This window comes from Heterocephalus glaber, unplaced genomic scaffold, assembly GCF_053883595.1.
Source record: "Heterocephalus glaber isolate CG9 unplaced genomic scaffold, H.glaber_assembly_v1.0 deba00001689, whole genome shotgun sequence".
Taxonomy (NCBI): Eukaryota; Metazoa; Chordata; class Mammalia; order Rodentia; family Bathyergidae; genus Heterocephalus; species Heterocephalus glaber.
The window spans coordinates 13,989,927-14,001,996 of NW_028258414.1; positions in this window are offsets into that span (position 1 = coordinate 13,989,927).

Here is a 12,070-nt window from a genome sequence, read left to right on the forward strand (position 1 = left end):
TAACATGCTAATTGAGAAACCATGAAAGGAGGCAGCCCCTTGGCTTTCTGCGCCCTGCAGGGCAGTGTGGGTCCTTATTGGGTCATCTGGGCACCAGGAGAGCAACAACCTAAGAGGTCCCTCAGAACAGATGGCAGCTGCAGGCCTAGGTTTGGGCTGCCATGGCAGCAGCCCAGGTGTTTCTGACAAGCATCTACATTAGGCAAAACCTAGGCACTGACCAGTTGTTGGAGGTGCTTCTGGGAATAGTCTATGTGTCAGTCCCTCTCCTCTGTCCCAGCATGGATCTTCCTAACCCTGGCCATACGGAAGGGAGCAGATTGGCAAACAGATTATCTGAGCGCACATGTCCACCTTCCCACGAGGGTGACTCACTTCTTAGCCTGGAAACCCTGGAAGGTCACTCTCAATTACCCTGAGAATCACCAATGGTTATATAGGGTCATAAGTCTCCCAGCCACATCAGAAGCTTCACTCCTGCAGTCCCAGAAGCCAAAACCTCCTCTCTGTGTTGACTAAATTCATCACATCTTTGTGCCCAGGGAGTTGTATACATGCCTGTATTCTAGCCTGAACAGGCAGGAGGCTGCCTGGGGAAGCCAATGGCCAGAGAGGTGTTGGGGGCTGAGTTAGTGTGACCTAGAAAGTAAGTCATGGGATTCATGAGCTGGCAGGAGGAGATCTAAAAGCAGGAGCAAGGATGCCGAACCGAAGTCAGAAGCCAAGAGAACTAAGTGGTTCACAAAGGAGATGAACTAGAGAGGGTACCAAAGAAATGACACAAAGCTATCTTTTGCCAAGGCAGGGAGCACATGTCTTTGGAAGAAGCAAAACAGGTGAGACAGAGTGGAGAAACAGGTCACAGGTGTGGTGAGGACTAAGTGAGTTTGGGCAGGAAGGAGGCAGTCCTGCCCTCGGAACCTAGGGGCTGAGGTCTGGCAGGTGGGAGGAAGGGAGAGCCTAGGATGCTGCCAGTAGCTGGCAGCCATAGGGATTGTGTGCTGCAGTAGCCCAGGAACACCTGCCACAACCTGAGGTTACCTTTTAAAAGAAAGGGGCCTAAACCAGTTCTTTCCTTTGTCAGTTGCTACTGCTTGTGCCATGGTTTAAGTAAAACAACTCTGTGCCCTCAGCACAACTAGCTTCTCCAGACAGTGATGCCAAGCCCAAGGAAGCCACCCATGAGCTGCCTGAGATGGTGTGGCATAGACTCTACACCATGAGAGTAGCAAACCCAGCAGTAATAAGCTGGATTCTGTGCCCTCCCTGCAATTCATATTTGAGGCCTTACATTGCAATGAGGCTATAAGGGTAAGCCTTATCCACCCCCCCACCCCCGGCACACACACACGAAGGAAAGAGAGACCTGAGGATACAGTGAGGTGGTGGCCACCTGAAAGCGAAGAACTTATTTCAGCTGCCCAATCTGTGGTATTTTGTTCTGGTAACCCTAGGAAACTCATATAGACCCAGTTTATTTTCCCTTTTGAGGAAGGTAAGAGTGAAGTTAGGATCACTCATACTCTTACCAGAGGTACTAGAATCTAGACAGCATGCAGATGAGGACACAGTGTCCAGTTTGACCATACATCCTAAGCTATGCTGACATTCAGTCCTCCTCGCTAAACAGCCTTATCAGCTCCTGCTTGAAAATTTAGAGTCAGGTTGACATACTGGAATCTCCTGAGGGGCAAGACCAAGAATGCGGATCCTGGGCTTTGATATGAGCACTTGGGCTGGGCTAAACCAGCCAGATGCTGACAAGAATCCCACACCCAGACCAGGAAGATCTGGTACTCTTTGAAAGAAAGAAACAAGAGGAGGGGCAAGAAGGAAAATATATTTTTATGTTTATGAGAAACAGATGTAAATGGGGCTGTTACTAGACTTATATCCCAGGAGAAAGCAACTGTATTGAATAGTTAGGGTCTACAGGGAGTGAATGTTAGAGTCTTGGAGTGGGCCCAGGGATCTTGCAAGAGTCCTTGGGTGGAATTCATATACTAGGTGGAGGTGATTAGCTCCTTTCAAGATTACAGATTCTCTCTCTCTCTCTCTCTCTCTCTCTCTCTCTCTCTCTCTCTCTCTCTGTCTCACTCTCTCTCTCCTTTGCTCTGCTGGTGATTGAATTCAGGGCTTCATTCATGCTGGGCAAATGCTCTACCACTGAGCTATGTCTCCAACCAAATCCAGTTCTTAAGACTGAATATCAGCTATTGGGTTCCCCCTTCTTCTTCCAGAAAAAAATACAATTCAACTTCTTTTTCTGTAATCAGCTCAAAAAATGGTTAAGCCAGCTATTTGTGCATACTTTTTCTTCTTTTCTACGATGTTGTTTGTAAGTATATTTAAAATCATTTGAGGGAACCACTGATATTTTGTTACTGCACAAAGTTAGGTTACTGTTGCTTTGGATATTTCTAAAGAGATGGGAATACAGCAAAAGGGAGATAAATTTGATTTGCTCTTTCAAGTAAATTCTGGCAAGTGTGTAAAGAAGTTTAAGAGTGTTAGAGATGGTCAGACAGCCCAGCAAATGCTCCTTATGCTCTGCCTGCTCCCACATGTACTTTGCAGTTTTGCTTTCTTCTGCCTTTGATTTGATTTGATTTAATTTGATTTGATTTGATATGTTCTTGAGAAGGGACTAGCCTGAGGAATGAGAGATGGCACAGGGTGAGAGGCATACTGTTCTGAACCCAGTGGGATCAAGGAGGCCATCTCCACTGCTCATTGCAAAGTGTGTCCTCTCCCTTTTCTTCTCTCATTGCACGAGGGCTTGATCAGTGCTTTGGGGAGGCCTTAATCCATTTTCTGCTGCGATAACAGAATACCTGGACTAAGTCATCTGTAAGAAATGTATTTCTTATAATTCCGGAGTCTGGGAAGTCCAAGCTCAAAGGGTTGCATCTGGGAAGGGCCTTCTTGCTGAGTCATGACATGGTGGGAATCATTTGACAAGACAGAACAAGCATGGAAGGGCAGGTCTCCCTTCCTCTTCTTATAAAGACACTGGTCTCATCGTGAGGGGACACCTTTCTGACCTTATCTATCTATTTTAATTACTTCCCAAAGCCCTTCCTCCTCCAAGTACATACCATTAACATTTGAATTTGGAGACTGAGTTTCCAACACATGAGCCTTTGAGGACCCCATCCAAACCATGCCAAGAGTGGGCAATAAAGTATATAAATAAAGCTGGTTGTCCACAGACTGTAAGAGTTCTAGTTTCAGTCAGGGTCCAGGAGAAGCACTGAACCTTTGCCGACATCTAATTTTTTTGTTCTATCCTCCCAGAAAACTGGGATCTTTGAAGACAGTCAATGGTTCTATCTGCATGAGGAATCAATGATGGACACTCAGTCTTGCACAACCTGGACTATGCTGGACAAGAACCTGAGCATCCTCCAGAGAGAGAGAGGGGAAGCCTAGAAGGAACACAGTGGGGAGTGACAAAGGGTTCCTTGCCAAGTCTTCTAAGCTATCCCTAGAGCTTTCCCCAGGAAGAAAACTAAATATGATCCTTCTCATTCATGGGACCTCCCAAGTGGTTGTTGTTTGATGGTAAGAAAATAATTTCAGATATGTAAATAGGCTGTATAGCAGAATAGAGATCTTCATTAAGGGAACATTAACTTTCAACTCTGATTAGTTTACATACTTCCTGCACTTACAGATAGCTAGATAGGTCAACAAGATGATCTCTTGAGAATTCTCTCAGATCTATGATACCATACATTCTCTGGGTTGGAAAATATTCCAATTGTACTATTTGAATTTATGATAAAAGAAATGAGTGACAAGTGTCTTTTTATTATGTGTTCTGTATAAATATGCACACTCTGTATGCATACTATATTATAAATCTGCCTGCCTACGCATTTATTTTCCAATCCAGGGCAACAACATGACCATGCATGCTGAATGTCCTAAATAAAGACAATTTCAGAAGATTTGCATGTATTTCTGTGTAGCCTTGGAAAAATGACCTCTTTCAAAACACCAATTTCTTGGGTAGTGATTCATTTGAGGGGTTCCCAATGGACTCCACCAGTTCTGTGTGGTACAAAGGTATGCGAAAGGCTGAAGGTAGAGCTGTTTAAATCACCATTTGTTAGAAGAATGTTGGAGAAGCTGCTGTGCTATGGGAGCAGTAATCAAAATCCAGAAGGCAGCTGGCAGCATATTACACCCAGGCACCAGAAGCCAGGAGACTCAGAGCCCATCTGCCTAGATGCCATCACAGCTGCTGTGTCTCCTGTATGAGAACCGGATTCACGTTTGAGGACATGGCTGAAAGTACCCAGCCCATTTGTCTTAAACTTCCAAAGAGTATATAGCAACAAGCAAAGGGTAATGGGGAAGAGCAATGGCAGGAGCAGAAATAGCAAAATTAGAGTGGAGAAAGAGACTGAAGAGCTTGGACTACCATGGAGTAAAGTGAAAAGGGAAAGATGTAAATCAGAAGAGTAGAAAAGGAAGAGAATGTTATTCTAGGCAGGATATTATAGCATGAAGAGGCTTAGAATTATAATTTTAAAAGGCTTGGCCTTTGTTCACCAGTCACTAGTTGTTTTATCTTGGGAGGGTTGCTTTGCCTTCTGTTACCTCCAGTTCCTCAGCTGTAAAAACAGAAAAAAAGATAACGCAGCAACCAGCCCTGAGCACCTGCCATGAGCAAACATCTTATATACACAACTTTGCTTCACCCTTTGTTCAACTACATCTGGGAGACGTTATTGTCCCCATTTTACAGGCAAGGGCCTGGAGACTGAAAGCAAAAGGTAACTTTAAAAATCCTTACAGATATTAAATAACCTGCCCAAGTTCTCATGGCTGGTGTATTGAAAAGTGGGAAATTTGAATCCAGATCTGTCTGGATTCTAGCTTTTTCCACAATAAAAGGCAACTCTTCCCCCTCCCTGTAGCACAGAAATGAGTTTAAAAGGCATAGTGTGTATGAATGAAAGAAAGTATTTCTGACAACTGTGAAAAGCTAAATAGATGTAAAGAATTCTTATGATTAAAGTCAATTCTCTCTAGACAAGCCTACGATGAGATAGTGGAAAACTGTGGTTCAACAGAAATGCACTTCTTTGCCAAGTCTATGACAATACTTCCCAGATCAGCAACATTAATAAAGTGAGTTAATGACTGAATAAAGCTTTTAATGGTAGGTTGGGCTACACGACCTCTAAGGTCCTGCCGAGTCAGTATTTCTGAGAATCAGGAATTTTATCAAAGTGGTAAGAATGTAGCCCTGCGCTGGATCTGACCTCAGAGAAAACTGTAAACTCAGCAAGATGTTTCCTTTTTGTCTCTCATTTCATTTCTCTGTTCCTTCCCTTCCCTTTCAACCTTCTTGCCAGGCAGTCACTGCTCTGGAGACTGTCATAGGCTTTATCTGCCCCAGAGGAAAGGAATTTGATAGGTGAATTCAGACCAAGGGACAGAAAGGTGACTTTTGATCATTGGCTCCTGCCCTGAAGGTCCTGTGATCTGAGGTGAGGGTTGTCATTTAACCCCCTGAACCCCAGCTTCCTTACTCATCTATGAGATGAGAAAACCTACTCTTAGCACTTGTCAGATTTAACCAATGTGACATGTAAAATGCTTAACACACAATTTAAAGTCTAAGTGTTAGTTCCCTTCCATCTTTTACATGCAGGGTCTATTAAGAGAGTATAATAATTCTCCATGAGGTGCCTGGATATTTGAAAAATGACACCTAGACAAGACCATTCAGTCTAATGGCAGATGTTTTTTCCCCTAAAGTGAGGAACCTAAGCATAACAGATAAATTGGGGATAGGGACATGGGAGTATGGATCAATGAGGCATCCCTGGACTTCTCCCTGTTTACTCCACAACCTACACCATTCTGTAGCATTGTATTTATATGGCCAATCTAGGTGTGACAATGTGAGAATATTTCCACACTTCATTGAACTTCAATTATTAAAGCAACATTTTCTTTTTTTTTTTTCCCCATTAACTTTATTGGTACATATTAGGTATAAAATACAGTTACATTCATCATTGGGGTCTTGTACCATTACATGAGTCTCTTGGTTCTTATTTTTTTTCCCCTTCCCCTGCCCTCCCTTCACCTTGTCCACCCTTCCCTATTTGCAAAGACCTTGTATCCATTTTTTTCCTCTTCTCATATTTTTTCCTTTCCCTTTTTTCCCTTCCCCTACCCCTCCCAATTCCCCTGCTCTTTTAGACCTTTTCTTCCTGTTACACAATATCAGTTATACATTTTTAAAATTACAATATTAAGATCTAGGAGACATTACCACAGATTTTATAGAATTTAAAAGGATATAGAAAGCATATTACAAAAATCTTTTTTGAAATAAATTGGACAACTTCTAAGAAGTACCTTGGAAGACAAATTAATGAAACTAACTCTGGAGGAAATATAAAATTTGAATAGCACCTATTAAAGAAAGTATATTCCTAGCTTGAAAACCTGCCTATATGACAACAGCAGGCTCATAAACATTTTAACTGATAAATTATATCAAACAATTAAAGCAGAAAAAAGAAGGAACACTTCTCCCCTCATTTTAGGAACTCAACATTGTGCTAATCCTAAAACTGGATAAAGATAATAGAAGAAAAAAGTATGAACATAGATAGAAATTTGTTTAACAAAACAAACTCTTAGAAGTCAGATCTGGCAGGATGTAGAAAGTGGTTTTGTTATAGGGATGGCAGTGTTGGTTCAGCATTGGAAGAGCCACCCCCATAAGTCATCATTTTAACAGAGGAAAGGAAAAAGCCATATGATCCTGTCACTAGTTGGAGAAAGAGTATTGGACTAAATTCTACAGCTGTTCATGGTAAAAGCTATCAGGAGACTAGAAGTAGAACAGAACCTTCTCAACAGATTAAAGACATGTACTCCATACTTCCAACAAAAACTCCTTCTATGAATGGAGAAGATACAATGCTTTCTCCCTAAAGTGGGGAACAAGGGCAGATATGCCTACTCTTCATCTGTCCAGCAGACTTTGAAACATAGGCCCAAACCAAAATAGTCTGGCAATAAAATGACACAACTTGGATAGGATTGGCACAGCAGAAGCAAAATCTTTATATGTAGATGAAATGATCATCTACAGAGAAAATACTAAGAAATCTCTAGGAGCCCCTAAACTTGTACTTGAATTTAGCAGGATTAGAAAACACAAAAACCAACATTTTCTTATATGAGAGAAATTTAAGAATAGTTGCTGCCCGTGGACAATCGGGTAAACCTGAAAAATTGTCAGATATGACCATAAAGAAATTATTCCAAGGATTCAGAGGTTCTTGGTCCAGAAATGAACCATCTATGGTTACAGCAAAATATTGATGAATTTACAAACACTGATGCAGGCAGCAAAAGGTGGAGAGGGGTGCTTCTTGGCCATTGCTTCCAGGAGGGTAGCATAGAAGTTTACAGTTTGACTGCAGAAGCCTAGATTTCTTTGGAGTCTAGTAATCATTTATGCATTATATTTACTTCTAATAAGCTGGAACTGCTAAGGAAACTGAGACTTTCTTTTCACAACTGTAAAGTACAGAGGTTTTTGTCTAGTTTCTTTACTGCTATATTTCTGGCACATAAGTGCCAGGCAATAAACAATTATGAGGGTGATACAAGTAGCTGTTCAGATCCACTGTAGAGATCCAATATAGAGATACACTTTAGCATGCAGAAATATAGTGAATATAGCATAATTTCTTCTTTCTTTCTTGTTCTGTCTCTCTCTCTCTCCTCCCTTTCTTTCTTCTAGACATAGGAATACTTAAATGTTACTGCCAAGAATTCATATGTCTGACACAGAGCCTTCTCTTATAGCCTTTCCCTTTTGCTAATAAACAATAAATAATTCCTTGGAAACAGTTGCCCTTTATGGGTAATTGGAGATATGTTTTCTTTGGTGATGGGATGAGAAAGATGTGACCTTTTAACTTTTATTCAATTGGTAAGTGAGGGGGAAAAGGGAAAAATTACAAACTAGAGAAGAAAATATTCTGGCAAGCTTTCAAAAATGAAAGACCAGTACTGCTTAATATAGTCCCAAAGCTTTGTGGATTCCAGCTCTTTTTTGGCAAAACTGCTTCTTAGTTCAAAACGGGAAATTGTTAAAAGAATTCATGAAGTTCTTGTAGATATCAAGTAGCGCTTTTAAAATACAATATTAAGTGAAAAAGAATGAAGATCATGATTAAATATCCTTTGAAACCCATCTGTATTTTCAAGATTAGGAGATAAATTCCAGGGAGACCACATTTTCTGTTCTGTTGAAAACCAAATTTTTGAAAACAGTTCTGAGTGGTGAACTGATTACACAGCTCTCTATCTCCCCAACCTATTTATTTTGTTTTGAAAAATTACAGAGATAATTATTATCCACTTTTAAAGTGAAAAGGGAGGGTGCTCAGCATTCAACAGTAATCTAGGTTTCCAGATTTTTCTGGTATAAAATACTAGATTGGGCTGGTGATATAGCTCAGAAGCAGAGCTCTTGGCTAGCACATGAAAGGCCTTGGGCTCAATCCTTGCCACAGAAAGGGAAAAAAATTTACCAGATTTACATGGGAGTCAGGGGAAAAGGTAGTAATAAAAAAACTGATTGATTTAAATAATTTATCCATTTTAAATATTTTACATCTATCATTGTATACATATTTTTTAGAAAGTTATTTTACCATACAAAAATATGTGTCTCCTTTACAATTTTTTTTGAAACTAGACAAGAAGCTAAAATATCAGGTTGTCTGTTTCAATACCAGACACTTGGCAAACCTGTGTGAGTTCATTTTGTTCTTTCCTTTGAAACTTTAGTTTGTTTTGTTCCACCATAGTGAGTGGGTAGGGTAGAAGGTGCCTACCAAGCAGTTTCCAGGCAGGGGCCTTCCCACAGCTGTGGTAAAGCCACCAAGGTCAAAAGAGAAGAGTCAAGAGCAGCCACAAACCTGACTGCCACGCCCAGAGGCTGAACCCTAGCGCTAAAGAACAGCCTCAGAAAGTCAGGGCCAGGAGCAAATGGCAGCTGTCAACCCAGCAAGTCCACTCAAGTGGTAAACACAAGGAAGAGGCAAGGCCCAGACCAGGAGGGACTTCAGCGCTGGGCGATTTTCCACTACAATCAGGCTCCATCCCTAGGGCTTCAAGGTATCTGTGGAAGATGAACAGGTAAGTAACTTCCTTACCTGCTATGTTAAGACCTCATCTGCAGAGAGTGGTTTAGTATCACCTGAACCGGCACTCCTAGTCAGTGTTCTAAGCAGAAGGGAAGCAGCAGGGTCTCTCCCTTAAAGACTGAGCAGTACAGAAATCACCGTTGTTGTTGGGACAAAATGACACCCACAACTTAAAGGAGGAGAGGTGTATTGTGGTTCAGATTCCATCCATGGTCTGCTGTCTACAAGGTAGAAACGGCATGGTGGGAGGGCGTGCAGAGGAAAGGATGCTAACTCCATAGAAGTCAGGAAAGAGAGAGAGAAGGGAGCAGCCAGGCACAAGAATACACCATTCCAGGTCACCAAAGTGACTTGCCTCTTCTGAGCAGGCCCCACCTTCTAACAGCACATTTAGCTACTGAACACATCATAGATAAGTGCATCCATACGTATAGCGCCCCCATGATCTAATCTCCTTCATGTATGAGCATGTTGGGGGACTTTTTACATCTAAACCATAACAATCATCTTTAGGAGATGGCTAAGGAAGGGCATCTAACACAGTTTACCAAAGCAATGAAGGGCTAAGGTGAACCTTGGTTGTTCAGGGACAGAGGAAAAAGGAAGTCAAAGAAATATGAGATGAGACTAAGGAGTGGCAGGTTAAATAAAGTAGGAAATTGCCTCAATGAATTCTGAACACCAGGCCAGCACTGATACAAGGAGATTCTAATATTGTATTACTAAGACTGACTCCTGGGAAGAATATTAGCTCTTATTCTATGTCCCTTGGGTGGAAGTTGAGGCCTTCCAGAGGTGGGCTGCATAATAACAGATGATTATTAATTTTCCTTCTAAAGGAGGTGATAGATCTAATAATTGCAAAGCTTTTACTGAGGGGTCTATGCAAATTTGAGACTGGACTGAACTTAGATCATTATGGATGAAACATAGTAGAGAACTGGTAAAGAGAGAGACTCACGTAGATGATGATGTCTGAGGGTGTTTCCATGAGGTATGGATGATATACCTGTCTCCTCTGGGCCTTCCTTTTCCCCAATGAAATCATCAGCAGGATCTATCTTAATTTCTGATATTTTTGTACCCGGCAGATGAAAGGGCTGACATATAAATGTACAATAACTATATCAAGGCAGTGTGTGGTGGAAACAGCACATTATATGGTGACCTTTGACAAATTAGCCTCCTCTAAGTCCTTCAGGCCCCTTTTCTTGGATGAGACTGAACTAGGTTCCCACTTGCTTACCTGGTAGAAAGTCCCAATGTCCCCTAGTATAGGATGGAAGGTGAGATCTCATAACCCCTTTCCTGGACTGTACTCCTGTAGTCCAGATGGAGAGCCAGCTGTGGAGGGGTGTGATCATTGGAAATTTAGCAACTTTTTCCTGATAGTAGGCAGGCTCTTGTCTCAGTTCCCTAGGGATATTTTTTGGAGTATAGAGTTGGGTGCTAGTGAGCCAAATGTAGAGCTGAAAATGAAACAAACATTCCTGGAGAGAGGTATTTTCTTTTAAATGTGTGTTGGGTGACTTTTATTACTTCAAAGAGCCTACAACAGACACCTGTAATTATCAGCTGAAGTAAAACAGTCCAAATGTGGTGTGTGTTTCTGTAATGAGAATGTAACCCCTTTGGGTTGGAGAGAAAAATACGGTGATAATAACTTCTGAACTGAAGCAGAATAAGTGGAGCTCCAGTCCTTTTCAAGAAGTAGACAGGGCCTGAGGTGTAGCTCAGTGGTAGAGCATGTGCATAGCATGCACAAGGCCCTAGGGTTCAACCCCTAGCGCCAAAAAAAGTTGATAATCCACTGTGAGTGAAGTAGCTTTTCTTTGTGCCAATAAGCTGTGTTTAGCAGGCAGAAATAGAATACATTTATCCCTTCCCCCACAGCCTTCTTCTCAGTCCTTGCAAAACAAATTGGAGTGAGACAACGCCATCTGCTCATTTCAGACTCGGTGAAGAAGCACGGCGACTCCTTCTCAAGGTTAGGAAGTCCAAACTCAAAAAGACACTCCTCTAGTTATGCAGAAAAAAATGCCTCCTGAAAGCAGGAATTGTATAAGCTTAGAAGAGTCCCATATTTCCCAAAATATGACATCGTAAGGGCTGAGTTAACAAGGCTTTCCTGACAGGAGTGTCACATGCAGTTGTACTCGGTGGCAGAAAGTCTTTTTTTTCACTAGCCAATTGCATTTCCATTATCTTGTGCCTCTGATTTAAATGGTATAAAAAGACCATCATAATCGCCATAGTTTTTTATATCCCAGGGCTGAGAGAATTAAGAAGAATTAAGTAGAAAGATAAGGCTGGCTCAATTTGAAAGCTGTATTTTGTTCTGATATTTTTCTTCTGTGTAGCTACCACTTTTTTTTTCTTTTTGGCAATCCCTTTAAAAAAATCCTAAATCCCTAAATTAAGCTTAATTATTCTCTCCAAGATGATGTTTTGAATTAGAGAGGAAACACAGCCATTCGATTCTTTCTCTATTTACTTTACTCAGTCAAGCTGAGTTCAGAAGTAAAGATAAGGGAGTGTTCTTACTAATTCATAGGAAGGCCTCCAGAGATTAGAAAGAGGACAATCCTTTGGTTTTGCAACAAATTTTAATCTCCATAGAGTTATAACCATCCACCTATTAAATAATGCTGCTCCTGAGAGGATTTTTTTTTTGGGGGGGGGGTTACCGGGGATCAAACTTGGGACCTTGCACTTGCAAGACAGGCAACAGAACCACTGAGCTAAATCCCCGGCTTCATGAGAGGATTTTGATACAATAGGTGGCTGGACTTGACTTACAGAGACTAGACACTCGCCATACGAAGTGGGAGGAGAATCAAGTTTCATGCTATCTATAGCATGCATCACTG